Here is a 16,807-nt window from a genome sequence, read left to right on the forward strand (position 1 = left end):
TCAATCTAAACAAGTCTATGAAAAACCAGTAAGGAAGGACAAAAGTCGGGCGGTGCCGACGGTACCCCACACCTACCCTATTATTACAATGTGGGAGCTATAACCAATTCTGAACCAATTTTGATGGACCTCGGTGAGCAAATATGTTCAAACTGTAATATCTACGGTTGACAAATGACAACATTATTGCAAATTGCCCAAAATCTAACGAACATATATATAGGAGCTATATCTAATTCTGAACCGATTTCGAGCAAACTTCTCAGATAATGTGCTAGTCGTTGAGGAAAGCGTTGTGCAAAATTTTGGCAAGTTTGGTCAAACAATGCGCATGCAGTAGCTCTTGGGGTGAAAATCAGTCGATATACATATATGACAGCTATAACTAAATCTGGGCCGATTCTATGAAATTCACAAGTAATATCGAGTCATAAGAAAATCCTTTCTGCAAAATTTCGAAAGAATCAATTTAAAACTGAGCACTTTCTTGCAATATTTCTCCATATCGGACGAACATATATATGGGAGCCATACCGAAAACTGAACCGATTTAGAGCAAACTTCTCACATACTGTGACAGTCGTCGAACAAAACATTGTACGAAGTTTTGGGAAGAATGGTCAATAAATGCGCTTGCTGTGGCTCGAGGAGTGAAAATCGGGCGATATATATATATATGAGAGCTATATCAAAATCTTAACCGATTTCCATAAAATTCACCAGTAATGTCGAGAGTCCTAAAAATCCATCCTGCCAAATTTCGAGAGAACCGGTTTACAAATGACCATTTTATTGCATTATTACTGAAAATCGGACGAACATATATATGGGAGCTATATACAAATCTGAAGCGATTTTTTCCAATTTCAATAGGCTTCGTCTCTAGGCCGAAAAACGTACCCGTACCAAATCTTAAGACGATCGGATGAAAATCGCGGCCAGTACTTTGTACACATATTAATATGGACGACGGACAGACAGACGGACGGACAAACAGATAGACGGACATAGCTAAATCGAATCAGAAAGTGATTCCGAGTCGATCGGTATTCTTATCAATGGGTCTATCTCTCTTCCTTTTGGGTGTTACAAACAAATTCACTAAGTTTTTGTATAATACCCTGTACCACAGTAGTGGTATAGGGTATAACAAAAAAATCTCTTCAAAGTTTCAGCTCATTATCGTCATTTGAAAGACAGTAGTAGTGATTTCAACAGACGGACGGACATGGGTAGATGGTCTTAGAATCTTACGAGGATCAAGAGTAGATACACTTTATAGGGTCGAAAATCGATATTTTGTTGTTTTCCATATGAAAAGATAAAGAAATATGATTCCGTCTTTCATTGGTGAGTATAAAAATGTTAAAAATTAAAGACTTACCACCATGAAATTTAGAGAGCTGTATCATCTGAAAATAAAAACAAAACAAAAAATTATAGATAGTGAATAATAGATGCCAAATTTTCGATTTTGCATAAAAATCCGCACTCTAGTGATAACATTAGTTTCCCGCCATGGAAGTTTGTGATAAAATAAAGCTCTGGCTCATCGTCATTAATCATAACAAAAATATTCGGTTAATAAGTCACTCAAACATTGCCTTCTGTAACCCTTTACGATTCATTTTCTCTCTTTCTACCATGATATTTAAGATTAACGATGGCATCGTAACTTTTGTTGACTTAGCCAAAGCAAGGAATTGCCTCTACCATGTAGACGCCCAGAGCTTTGGTTCATTTTCTGATACTCATTTAATGCCAACTGCCAGTAATTGAGATTGAATCACAATACCACTCGAACGGAAAAACAAAACTCAAGTGGAAATAACAACCGAAAAAAAAAATGTAAACTTACTTTGTCAATCAATCACTTCACAGTAAGTCCTTCAACTAAGATTCCACATCATCATCATCATCAACATCGTCGTCGTCTTCTTGTGATAGCAAGAAATGACAATGTCTTTGCATTCGCCTTCCTCGTCATAGTCATCGTCATCGACATTGATGATGACGCTGGCGGACAGTAAGAGCAACGAAATAAAAAAAACCGCAACAACATTGTAAAATAACAAAGAAATTGTTTGTGTGTGAAAGTAATTTCACTAGTCGCCTGCTCTCACTTACACTTTGGCAAACCAAAGGCTGTATTCAAATCATCGCTCAAAAAATGGGCATATGCAGGAAGTACAACGATATACATCATTGGCACAAGTTTGTTTGGTGTATAGAGTGGGAAAGAGAAAAAATCAAGAAAAACCAAGAAAGGCAAAGATTAACGATAGGCTAAGACGACTTTTTATTTCAGTACATTAAAGAAGGCATTAGGTATTGAATAATTTGGGGTGCAATTAGTTGTAGTCTGATAAGAAAAGCATACTCGCGTACTTTGTATGATACCATGGGATTTTGGATTCAGCATGATGGCGAGGACTCATCCTACACCAAAAAAAATTGGACAAACATTGTTTCGGTAAAATTTCTAAGAAAATTTCTTATAAAACTCAAATAACGAAAGATAAAGATTATTAATAAATAAACCACGAACCATAATACGCCTAGAGGCGGAGATCCAGGCGATCACGGAATGTGTGAGGTGGTTAAGTGCTAAAGCGAGGACGTTGAGTGTGAACTTCTGTACGGACAGTAAACTAGCCATCAGGGCACTAACAACCAGGACTGTAAGGTCACCAACAATCGTGCAGTGTAAGAAGGAGATTAACGCCATCTCTGAGGATGACACAATTCGCAGCGTTTTGGCGCCGCGCCATAACGCCCTACGCCCTACGTTATTGCCCGGTTTTCGCGGCAAAAATACACCGGTACTTAGGTGGGGACACAATACCAGATATGAACCAACTTAGGGGAGTTGTATTAAAAACAATTAAGGATTTTGTAAGTATAATGGAATTTCTAACTTAGATTTTCTTCTTCGAGGTAACTTTTTTTAATATTTAGAGAGAACAACAAGACTATTGCTGGCTTAGGTGTATGTCCATAGTGGCATGGAGCGGATTAATATCCACACCCTCTTTTTAACCTAACCTAACCTAACTACGAAAATAAAATTTTCATTTTGGTGGACAAAATTTTCATTTTGGTGATGTCCTACTTTACGCCAAAAAACTATTGGACGAACCTATAATGTCGGAAAAGTCAAAGAAAACAAGATGTCACTGAAATTATTTATGAAACTTCCAAATGCAAATTTTGCTCATGAACACTAAGGAACAGGGGCAAACTTCTCACATATCAATTTGTGCAGTCCGATTCAAGCTTAAGCTCAATGATAAGGGTCGTCCTTTTTATAGCCGAGTCCGAGCGGCTTACCGCAGCGCAACACCTCTTTGGAGAGAAGTTTTACATGGCATAATACCTCACAAACGTTGCCAGCATTAGGAGGGGAAAACCACCGCTGAAAAACTTTCTGATTGTCTCGCCAAGATTGGAACCCAGGCAGTCATGCTAACCTCTGCGCTACGGTGGCCTTTATGAAACTTAAATTATTAAAATTATAAAATAAAAAAAAAAATAATATAAAATTAAAAAAAAAAATCTGTAAAACAAAATTTAAAAAAAATAATAAAAATAAATAAAAAAAATTAAAAAAGAAATTAAAACAATTGTTAGTCAAAAATTCAAAAAAAAAATAAAAAACAATACAAACATTAAAAATAAATACAAAAATTAAATATAAAAAAATTTTACATAAAATTAAAAAAAAAACGACAAAATTTTAACAGACAAAATTAAAAAAAAAATAAAAAAAAATTTAAAAAAAAAATACAAACATTATAAATAAATATAGAAATTAAAAAAATAATACAAAAATTAAAGAAACCCAATTTTATACAAAATTTTTGGAAAAAAAACACGAAACTTTACTGAAAAAACCCGACAAGGTAAAAAAATCGATCAAATTCAAACAAAACCAGAAAGGAAGGGTTACCATGGTGAAGAATTTTAGCAACATGCGATAAGGAAGGGTAACCATGGTGAAAAATTTTAGCAACATGCGATATTTGGGGGAAAAAGTTTTTTGCATAAAAATTTCGTTTTGTCTAACGCATTTTCTAAGTGGAGTATGTAGACTTTTCTGTGCTAATGTATATAAGGGCTAGGTTAGGTTATGTTGAATGGGTTTGCCCACCAAAGGTGAATTCACTCAAAGGCCAGTTTGGCCCATTGTGGTACCCTAGAGAGAGAAAAGGAAGATAAAGAAGATGTAAGACCTCTAACTAGAGGTTACACATCAATAAAAGAAAGACAGTGGGAGTGGAGAATCCGAGCGTGGGGTGTAGGAGTTGCCCATGCGTGCCGCCATGTGGCCTATGGCACTGTGTCCGGTGATGACCCATGTCAAGGTACTCATCGACCTCTTATGAAACGCCAGCAACTCCCTCGTTCTCCTCTGGTCGATGACTGGCCATAGCGCTATTGAAGTCCGGCAACCATCCACCGAGTCCCACCTCGCCACCCTGGCCATCCCATCTACTGTGTTCAGTAGCTCAATAAATGACACGTAGGCAAGACCGATGACTGGTCCGTCCCTCCTGGCGCACTCGTCCGCCCTCTCATTCCCTAGAATCCCCTCAGAGGCTACATGCATCTAAATCTGGACGGACTTTGATAAGATATAGCACTCGTACCAAGACGTCCAATAAAACAACTCACAGTAAATTTTATAAAGATCAAGCCAAAAGTGTGGCTTTTATAGCCTTATAAGGCCATATCGCATGGAAGATATATATGGGAGCTATATCCAAATCTGAACCGATTTTAATGAAATTTTGCACAAGTATTGCAACAAAATTAAAAAAATATTATCAAATTTTTTTAAAAATCTTCAACAAAACTCATGACAAATTTTTGGGCAACAGTTTTTATAAAATTTGTATTATACAAACTTTTGTGTAAACATTATAAAAAGAATGTATTCATAATATGTTCAAATTCAAATGTATGCTTCACAACCACCTACACCATTTTAGTTGGTATGAAGAGTACCATTCACCCATTTGACAAAGTCCGCTGAAGGGAGTTCAAGGCGAACCACAAATCACGATACAGTTAGCCAGTCAAATGTGTTTAGCAACACCACACTTTTGCTTATTTTTATATGTTTTTTGCTATGCTTCTCTTTGAATAGAAAGGCATTAAACAAAATGGTCTATAGCCGGACAGTATACTGCAATGGGATCACAATAAGTTATAAGATCGAAAAAAGAAAGCGCAGACATAATAAAATTTTGACAAAATAAGGTGTTGATAAAAATTTTTTTTTCGCAAAACGTTCATAGAAAATTTCTGTAAAAAAATTTTTGGTTAAATAAAACTAACCCAAAATATGATATCCAATATCACTGTACTGCTGTAGGGTATAAGGTTATACGTTTCCATTGATGATGGCATGCACACAGCCAAGACATAGCTTGATGTGCAAGAGCCTCCTTTTTACTCTTCTATTAAGGATTTTTATGTCATGCAATGCAAATTTGTACAAGGCATTAAGACTGTGCTGATTGGAAAGTCATTTTCTTGGTAACACAGAAAGAAGAATAAAAATGTAAGCCAAAAAAAGTAATGGACAGGATTTCATATTAAAAGGAGAAGGATAGAAAAAAGGTAAAAGGGCTTAAGCTTAGGTTAGGAAAGAGTGACAGTCTATTTCTTTTAACAGACTCACTTAGTAATTTGTAGTCCATTATGATACCACTCTAGGCCTCTGGTGGGAATTGAACCCACGAACCCTGCATGGGTAATCCGAGCATGCTACCAGCTCGGCTACCGGGGCAACCATATTAAGGGCTATAACTACAAGAAAAATTATGCCTTTTATAATTACTTTCTACAATCTGCGGCGATGAACTGGCAATCGAATTTTCCTATCGTATAGCATTTCATTTAAGCCCAAAAGCAAATCCTTGGAGTTAAATTACCCTAACTTTAATTGAAAATTTTAGGCAAATCCCAAGAAAAATCTTAACATAAATCCTTTAGCAACCAATGCGTTTTATATTTCCCTACAAACAGGGTAAGCAATTTAAGTGGAAAATCTAGCCGCTGAGAATGAAAGAAAAAAAATTAGAAAATATATTTAACAAATATTTTAAATAATTTAATAAGACACCTTGCTGAGGCTTGTTGTTGCCATATTGCCGTTTCCGTTTCCAGCAGCCCAGAAACAAAGTCCCAATCTTTTTTGCACAACATGTTGCATATTTTGTTTGTCTAAATGAGTTTATCTAAATTATGCACGAGCAATGTCTGCAAGGCATACAAAACTGATTTAAATGTTGAAATGCTTTTCAAAAGCTTTCGTTTATATATGGCTTAAGGTTATTTTTTATGTACACATGCCATATTATGAAGTCTCTAAAACAGTTAGAAGACAAAACGGTCATGTATATAAGAAAACAGAGTTTAATGGCTTTAGAATTAAGTCAAATACACAAGGATAAGGTGGAAAACATCAGACGGAAATGACTTACTTTAGAGTTTGATCAACTGAAAAACGAAAAATGTATAAAGAAGGGATATGTATACTAGGATGGGTCAATTTGTGAGTGCCCAAACTAGGTTAGGTTGAAAAGAGAGTGCAGATATTAATCCGCCCCATGCCACTATGGACATATATGTAAACAAGTAATCGGCTTGTTGTGCGCTCTAAATACAAAAAAAGTAATCGCTAAAAAGAAAATTTTAAATTAGGAATTCCATGCTACTTATAAAATCCTTAATTGTTTTCAATGCCACTCCCCTAAATTGGTTCATGTCTAATATTGTGTCTCCACCTAAATGTCGGTATCTGATAGACGCGAAAGCCGGGCAATGTTTCAACGTCTCATCATCTTCCCCGCATGCCCAACGCATACTATCACTTGCCGCACCGATTTTACATAAGTGAGCTCGTAGTCCTATGTGTCCCGTTATGATACAAATAGCTATACTGGATTCCTTCTTGCTTCCTTTCAGTATTAGCCTCGTCTTCTCACTGGATCCCCCCATAGGATTTTCGCCGTCCTACCGATCGTTTCGCTGTTCCACAATGTTGCTTGCGTTCGTCGCCCACTCCCTTAACTTGGACTGCGTCGACCCTAAAGGCTTCGGGTTAACCAAATTTATTGACGGCAGTCCTCTGGCCTTTACCGCTAAATTGTCTGCCCTTTCATTTTCCCTTACACCGTTAAGGCCTGGCACCCAAACGATGTGAATTTTCCCATCCTCAGAGAAGGCGTTAATCTCCTGCTTACACTGCAAAACTGTTCGTGACCTTACAGTCCTACAGCCATAACAACCCTTATGGCTTTTACTGTCGGTAAAGATGTTCACACTCGACTTCCTCGCGTAAGCACCAAACCACTTCACGCATTCCGTGATCGCCCGGATCTCCGCCTGCAGGACCGTATTATGGTCAGGCAGTCTACAACAGATCTTAGTCCCTGGTTTCTCAATGTAGACCCCTAGGCCCCCTCTGTGCTCTAGCTTTAATCCATCCTTGGAACATGACCTTCCAGTTGGCAATACTAGGGTTCCGTCAATCCAATACTGTGCCGATGGCAGCAGTGCCTCGCTCGCCTCCGATCGGAAACCTCTTCCTTTCCTTCCAGGTTTGCTATCGTCGCCTGGATTATAGTGCGATGGTATGAGCTGCTCCGATTCTCAATCCATTCTCCATTCGCCTTAAGACTCATAACCGTAATTGCTGCCTCACACTTAACCTGTGTGTCAATGGGTCTGATATCTATAATAGTCTCCGGTGTCCTAGTGGGCGTGGTCCTCATCGCTCCGCCTATATCAAGACAACATGTTCTCTGAACCTGTTGTATGGTCCCTATGTTGCACTTTTTCTTCAGTCCACCAAACTACTGAGGCGTAAGTAAGTATTGGTCTAATCACCTTGTCAGATAACGAAATCTAATCACCTTCCTGTTGAGCCACTAGACTATCCTCGGATTTAGGCTCCATTACATAGTGCCCAACATCTGTGAGCCTTCTCAGCACGCCTCCAGACACTTCCAATTCAGTTTCCTGTCCAAGTTCACACCTACGTATTTGACCTTGTCAGATAACGAAATCGTCTTATTGAGGAAACGTGGTACGTTAAATTGGCCCACCTTCGTCTTCCTCGTGAACAGGCATATTTCAGTCTTCTCTGGGTTAACATTGAGACCTCAGGGTCATATGGCATATGCATATGGCATATGCATGCCCAGTCATATGGCATATGCATGACACTTTCGGCCCTTCTGCATAGCTTGTTCGGATCCTTACCTCTTAGAAGTATTACAACATCGTCTGCGTAGCAAACGGCTACAAATCCCTCCTCAGTCGGCATCCGTAATACGTTATTTATAGTGGTCACCCATAGGTGTGGCTATAAAATGACCCCCTGTGGCGTGCCTTATGCCACTTTCTCCCTTATATTTATGCCATTGGACACACAATTTATGCACCTGTTCCTTAGCATATCCAGTCTCTAAGGACCGGGTCCACCCGGTACTGGTCTAAGAATTGGATCAATGTGTCGCTCCGCACATTGTTAAAAGTCCCCTCGATGTCAATGCATACCGACAGGATGTACGTTTTGACATCGAATGATTCTTCTATTTTATGCACAACCTCGTGCAGGGTAGTCTCCACCGATTTTCCCTTGACATAGGCATGCTGTTTGTATTTGAGCAGTTCGATGGATGTCATACTCTTTATTATGGTGTCCACGTTTTGATTTGAAAGGACGTAAGGGTCTGTAGGCCTTTGGTGTCGCATAACTTGCCTTGCCGGGCTTGGGTATAAACACCACCCTTACCTCCTGTCAGGCTTTCGGAGTATATGCAAGTCCTAGGCACGCTGTGAAAATGTTGGCCAGATAAGGCGCCAGATAGTCTGCCTTTTTCTGTAGTAACACCGGAAATATTCCAACAGATCCGGATGACTTAAATGGTTTGAAGCTCCTCAAGGATTCCTTCACCATAAATTCCGTTATTATAAACCTTTGATCAACGTCATTATTCCAAGATTCCGGTGTCTACGTGAGTCCCATCGTATTCTGTGGAAAATGGGTTTTCATCAAAAGCCTCAATATGTCCTCCGTTGTCTCTGCTCTCATTCCCATGTCGTCTACTAAAGTTTCAGTTAGGACATGGGTTTTTGAGATAAGCTTTTTTATCTTGGTGGCGTCATTAACACTATCGACCTGTTCGCAAATCTTATTGTATTCCTTGAGCCGTGTATAATACACATCCCAATAAACTTCCGCTTTTTTACGTCATGCTCTATTAAAAAGTCTGCGGACCCCTTTCCCAATATTACAAGTCTCCCCGGTCATCCAGGGTTTTTCTTTTCATGCTCTGTTAAAAAGTCTGCGGACCCCTTTCCCAATATTACAAGTCTCCCCGGTCATCCAGGGTTTTTCTTGGGCTGATTTCCTTTCCCGAAGAGGACAACTATCTTCGAAGGATCCCACCAGTGCAGTCGTAATCCTGTTGACATTTTCGTCAATCTCTTCTATGCTTGGACAATCTAAATTCTAATAATCTTCTGCGTAGCCTTCCGAGTTTTGTCCAGTTGGTTTTCAACTTATTCCGGAAGCTTATCGGATTCGGCGCTGGCCGTGCTATTCTAACCTAATGTAGCGATGGTCAGAGAAAGTGTTCCATGGCGGCCCACCAATACTGAACCTCATCGATGAGATTTTCCGAATATATCGTCACATCTAATACCTCCTCCCTAATCCTATTAACAAAGGAAGCGGTGTTACCAATATTACGAGGTATTAGGTCGTTAGTATTCAAGAACTATGCCAGGTAGAATAAGGCCCCAATGTAATAAAGCCCCAAACTGAAGACCCCAAAAGTAAAAGTGAAATAAGGCCGCAAGAAAAATAAAAAACATCCAAACTTAAATCAAATATGGTCCAACATTTTGGGGCACTATATGACATTAAGTCCCAATTATATAATGAACTATTACCCCAACAACTTTTCTCGGTGCTGCTTTGCCCACCCCAGAGGATTTTCTACTCCCATGTTTATAACCAATAGCAATTCTTGTCCATTATCCTTTCTTTGCCTCTAAAGAGATACCGGGCAAAAAACTTGACATATCCGATCCACGGTGGAAGGTATATAAGATACGGCCTAGTTGATTTTTTTTTTTCAAATATTCCTTTAACGATGTTAATTTGCTCACTAAATGTACAGGGCCATTTACTACAACACCAATGTCATCATCTTACCCACCATTTACCACAAGGCCTAATGGTTTTGGCAAATATTTGCCAGGCATCATATGGCTTGTTAGCAATTAAGATAGCCTTTTAACCGGAATTAAACATTTAAAAATGTCATTGAAAATCACTTGGCACACATGAATTCCTCTCACACACATACAAAAACACACAAACGCAACAGAAACAGAAACAAAGAACAAGAATTTGCCAAGAAAAAAAATAATTTTATTATCCTTTTTAGTGTGCTCTCTCTCTCTGGCTTTTCTCTGCTACAGCCATTTGGCAGGCCATTCATACATTCAGGCACAATGTCATTAAGGTGAGGGTGAAGGATATCCGTTCATCGTTTTCGTATCTAGAAATTGAGGTCATTTCGGAATGAATGTAAAAATTACCTTCAACTTGTGTGAATTACTATAGGAGGTAGGGTGCTGGGAGGTTAACCTAAAAGTTTTCGATTTCATATGCTACTAGTTGGATTTGTTTTCCCACTTTTCTTTGCTACGTTTTTGTTTTGCATCTCTTTTCATTTTATTAAGGTTGCAGCGAATAGAGGAAAAAGTATCTCATAACAACACTAACAAAAGACGAAGAGAACCTTAGAACATCTCTAGCCTAACCCCTTGGCAAGAGCTCACCGCATGAATGGCAGAGGCCAAGGCATGAAATGAATACTCTGTGAGTCTAATGTTTTCCGTTGCAAGTAAATGTGTGAATATTCGTATTATCGTAGGAGTGTGTGCTACCATCACCCTAGAGAGTGTAGTAACCTTGTTAAAGATTAAACTACAAAATGCTCTTTTTTTCTCTCTCCCACTCTATTAGGCTAACATGAGCGTGAATAGTGAATAGGTTTTTGCTTGCTCTATTTGAATTTGTTGGCGTAGGGGGTATGTGCGTGCCTATGTGTGTGGAGTTCTGTCTAAACCGTCATGCTGTACGGACGTACTGTGATTGTCGGTAATATATCGGAATTTTTTGCGAGTTTTCGGAGAGAGAGACTCTTTTGTGATTATAAAAAAAACTTCAAGCGTATAAAGAAGTTAAAAAGTAGCCTTAATAAGAATTTACTTCTTTACTTTCTTGGGTCATGAGTAAGAGCGATGCTCTTTTCTCAAAATCTTTAAGTGCGGAATCATGTTCAGTGATCAGCCAAAGAAAACGAAAAAGTGATGATAAAATGGAAAACAACAACAAACAATTAAGAAGCAATTACTACACATTGCTCGATATTGACGATGATTTTCAGTGTGATACAACAGCACTATCCAATTTTGAGAAACATGTGCAAAATAATAACAACAACACAGGCCCATCAACAAGCAACCCATCTTCGCTGCATTACAACAATGCAACAACAAACCCATCTGAAAACATAGAGCCCCATGCATCTATGCCCAACAACAAATCAAATGTTAATACGCAAAGCGCATCAAATGAGCAAAACAAAAAAGAAAAAATTCCGCCCATTAATATATTTAATTTGGAAACCAATGAAATAATTGAATTTGTAAAGAATGGACTAAAAATTGCAGACTTTAAAATTAAACATTATCCTAGAAATAAAAAAAATACATTATTTTTGAATTGTATAAAGAGTTTTGTACGAGTTACGTCATATCTAAAAAAAACCAAAACAAAATATTACACATACACCCCAAAATGTGCCAAAAACAAAACGTTCATATTAAAAGGTCTAGAGCAAAACATAAAAATAGAAACAATTCTTGAAGAACTACGTGAATACGAAACTGAAACACTGAAATTTGTAAAAGTCAGTCCTTTTCAAACTAGTAAAACTAAAAGGGAAGGCAAAACACTGCCCATGTTCTTAGTTCAAATTAAACCTGAAGGCAACATAAGAGAACTGCGATCAATCACAGGAATCTTGCACAGAGTTATAAAGTGGGAACCACTAAAAAAAGATGAAATACCTCAATGCCGTAGATGCCAAGGATTTTTCCACAGTGCATCGAATTGTTTTTTGGAACCAAAATGCGTTAAATGCAACCAATCACACGAAATAGGAAAATGCAATACACAACTAGTGGATACAACTGAAAGGGAAAAGCTCTTTTGTGTGCTTTGTAAAAAGTACGGTCACCCCGCTTCGTATAGAGGCTGTGAAGAATATAAAAAATTGAAACAGAAATTAATGGAAAGAAAAACCAATCAAAATACGAATAGAAACCATAACTATATTAGCGTAAATAAAAATATAAGTTATGCAAATGCTCTTAGAATTAATGGACAGGAACCTTATGTAAACCAAAATATTGGGAATGATTTCTTTCAAAACCTTCAATTTTCCATACAGAATATCGCAAACCAAATAGCTAATTTACAAAAACAATTACAAAATCAAGCAGCAAGAATAGATGCTTTGTACTCAGCTCTTGAAATTAATAACTAATGGCTGTAAATACTTCCGATAAATTTATAATTATACAAATAAATGTTAACTCACTAATAAGACTTAATAGAAGGTATGATCTCCAACTTTTTTTGAAAAAATACAAACCTGATATTATATTACTCAATGAAACAAAACTTGGAAATAAACATAAATTATCATTTGATGGTTATAATTTCATAAGAAAAGATAGAAATTCTGGTTCTAGAGGAGGTGGTACAGGAATATTAATAAGAAACAATATACATTTTAAGGAATATGCAACGCCGAGGTTTCGCACCCTAGAAACATGTGTGATAAAAATCCCAATGTCGGGCAATAGGCAGATATTTATAATATCAGCATATTATCCCGCGGGGAATAATAATTTAGATTTCAAGAATGATCTCAAGAGACTATATGAGTATCTTAAATTGGATTACATAGATAATTATTATATACTTGGGGGCGATCTGAACTCCAAACACAGCTCGTGGGGCAACACGATTGGTAATGATAAGGGAGTATCTCTGTTCGACTGGTTATATGAAAACGAGATTCAATATCGGTGTAAACTATACGCCTCGAGCTCACCCTCCTTCCCTCGCAGTGGTTCTTTTTTGGACATATTTATTGTAGATTCGAGACTGATCATTCATGAGACAGGAAATAGTGTTAACTGTTTGGAGACGCTAGATTATGATAGTGACCATAATGCGGTGAAGATGGTAGTTTCTAGGAATACGCAGGCGGAACCACTTGATTTTTTGCAGTCTAGTGTGACACGAACACTAGATTTTAAAAGGACTGATTGGAAGAAATTTGAGAAACTGATTATGCAAGCTCTGAACAATGATAGCTTTATCCCAGCCAATAGAAATTTATCAAATGACGAAATAATTTTCCATGTTGAAAGATTAAACAATATAATAACCAATGCAATTGATAAAAGTGTCCCATCTTTTAAGGAAAAAGACCGTTTGAAAGAATTATTAAACCCAGTTATAAAAACTCTTCAGAAAGAGAAAAGCAGGATTTTAACGGTTATTAAGAAACACAACAGATTTCAGAATGTACTTAATCCCACTGTTCTATGTTTTATGAAAAATAGACTTAAGATGGTTAGAAAACTCCTACAAGACAATTTCGTTATTTCAATGAATAAAAAGTTGGAGCAAAAGTTCAACAAAATTAATTCGTCCAACCCATTCACTATGTTTTCCGAAGCCAAAAAAATACTTAGAAATCGTAAAGCCGACAACATTAATATTTTGAAAATTCCTCCTGAAGACATGTGTCTCTTACATCGAGCTGAAATTGATCATCGGACACTACGAATTGAGAACGGATCTGATAAATATGTATTAGAGGACGAAGGACATATATTGAACTTCATAGGAGCTTATTTAGAAAGTATTTATTCCTCAAAAAGTACTGATGAGACGAATTTGGTGCATAGGGAAGTTATAGAAGTCTTCAACTCATTTTTGGAAGACAAAGTGAGATATGAAGAGGGCTCAAATACGATAACGAACTTCAATGATATGAACTTGGCCAATGATCCACTTGCCTCTAATTTGGATTATTTTACTTCTCGAGAGGAAATTTTGTACATCTTCTCCAAATTAAAAGGAAAATTATCGTATGGAATTGACAAGATACCCAATATTATACTTAAGAAAGTCCCTATGCTATTGATATTTGAGTATTTGACACTATTTAACAATATGATTAACAATGCTTTCTTCCCAAAGCACTGGAAAATAGCAAAGATGGTTGTCATTCCTAAGAAAGATAGGGACATTACTCATCCCAAGAACCTAAGGGCCATAAGTTTGCTGCCTAATATTAGCAAAATATTTGAGATTTGTTCTAATAATATTATAAGCCAACAGTGTCTGAAACTAAACTTAGTGTGTGAGAAGCAATTTGGTTTCAAACATACGCACTCTACGATTCATGCAGTTAATTTATTAGTATCGAACATACAGTGGAATTGGAATAAACTTTCGTGTACAGGGGCATGTTTAATCGACTTTGAAAAGGCATTTGACAATATTTGGATACCAGCTCTAATTTATAAGATGCTCAGTTACAAACTTCCTTTTCATCTCGTTGTTTTAGTCTACAACATGATAAATGAAAAGGAATATATTATAGGAAAGGGAGCGAATTGTAGCTCGAACGTTTTTAAGATGATAAATGGCTTACAGCAGGGAACAGTTAATGCCCCAATCTTATTCAATTTATATATACACGATTTATTAGATAGGACACAGAATATTATTGCGTTTGCTGATGATATAATTATATATGAGTTTGGTTATAATATGGCTGATATAAAAAACAAGCTACAAGCTGCTTTTAATGTTGTTGAGCAGTACAGTATAGACTGGAATATGAAGATAAACTTGCACAAATGTGAGGCTATCCTGTTTCGTCCTCCAGTTGGCAAATGCAACTGGAATATAAGGAGAAATTGGAAAGATTTCCGAATTCGATCCAGGGAGGCTAACGTAGATATACCAGTAAAGGATGAAGTTAAATACTTAGGAATATATTTGGATAGATTTCTATATTTTAACTCACACATTAATAAACAGATCTTAAAGGCTAGAAATGCGTTTTTTGCTTACAAATCTATATTTTTTTCTAAGAAGATTGTTAAGGAAATCAAAATTATGATATACACATCGGTTGTGCGATCGATTTTATGCTATGGTGCGCCAATTTGGTTTAACATATCACCCTCTTATATGGAAAAAATCAGAAAACTCGAAAGAAAATGCCTACGTTCCTGCACCTCTCTTTATAGAACACCTAGTAGTAATTACCAAAAATTTGTATCCAATAGAGTATTATATGAAGCTGTAAACATAAATAGAATAGACAATTTTATAATTAAAACAATTAGAAATCATATAATGAAATCTACTGAAAATGTTACAAACAATTTGATTATGGCCTCTTACTACGCTGATGATTTATATATTAACAAATGCTTGGAAACGGGGTTCGTTCCACCTGAAGCTTTTCTTTATCTAGATAAATTACGTTGTATTCAAGACAATTTTGGTATTCCTACATTTTACCATATATATAGAAGAGCCAATATAAAATCTTTCGACATAAATAACCCTGGCGTTGATACTAGATTTGATACCACAATAACTCAAAGAGATAAGATTGACAGTTTAGGCATACAAAGATATTGGTGGCATAGGCCATAATCATCTTGTTTTATACTCCTTGACACTTTTTTAACCTAAATATAAAAATATACATGAGTGATGTTTTTTGTTCAAATTTTTTCATTGCGATACATTATATATAAGCTTATTTTAGGCTTAATTTATTATAACGAACTATGTAATAAAAACTATCTATTATATTAGAATTACTAGAGCATTCCTATGGGAACAGTGTAAGGAATTACTATACTATATAATATATCTATTTGTTTATTAATAGAACTATGTATTAATTAACTGAAATAATAAACATTTAAAAAAAAAAAAAATGCCTATGTGTGTGTGTGTGTGTGTGCATATGGCTATATGCTTGAGTAAATTCTATGGAAAATCTATAAAACAACGTTCTAACAGAACATTAACCTTACAACCTGCGTTTGTGTGTGTGGTCCTCCTTTGGTGTAAGTTACACAGAATCTTAACACAGCAAAAATATTGAGTTTAAGCAACTTGTTACATTTTAATGATGCATAAAAAAAGGTTATTTGCTTCGTATATTCTAATAACAAAAACAACTACAGAAATAAGAGGAAGAAAAAAAAACAAACTTTGGCCTACAATTTCTATGTAAAGTTAAAAGAAACGGCCAATTATGAAAATTAATGGCATAAAAATGGCCATATCCCTGGAGACCTTGTGCAATTATGCGTATAAAAATTAAAGCAGAGAGATTTACGTGTCAAAACTCCAAAATAGATATTCAGCTAGATTCGTTTGAATTAATAAATACAAACCAAAAAAAATATATATATATTGGTAACAAGCAAAGCAAATAAATTTAAATGTCATTTATAATTGGGATTTAGTTGTTAAATAAATAAGACAGTCTTAAAACCAGAGAACATGTTAATAACATTTCAGGCAAAACAAGTTTTTTTTTTCGAAAAATTACAAGTACAACGTAGCGTGTTATGAAAGAGGAGGTAAATAACA

The 16,807-nt window shown here is 36.4% G+C and overlaps 1 protein-coding gene across 10 annotated transcripts in view; it reads left to right on the forward strand.

The window, feature by feature from the left end:
* The window catches only part of LOC106096281 (protein kinase C, brain isozyme), a 189,763-nt gene that overhangs the window by 89,407 nt on the left and 83,549 nt on the right, over positions 1–16,807 (forward strand). The gene's annotated exons all lie outside the window — the stretch shown is intronic.

The sequence above is a fragment of the Stomoxys calcitrans genome, chromosome 5, assembly GCF_963082655.1.
Source record: "Stomoxys calcitrans chromosome 5, idStoCalc2.1, whole genome shotgun sequence".
Classification (NCBI taxonomy): domain Eukaryota; kingdom Metazoa; phylum Arthropoda; class Insecta; order Diptera; family Muscidae; genus Stomoxys; species Stomoxys calcitrans.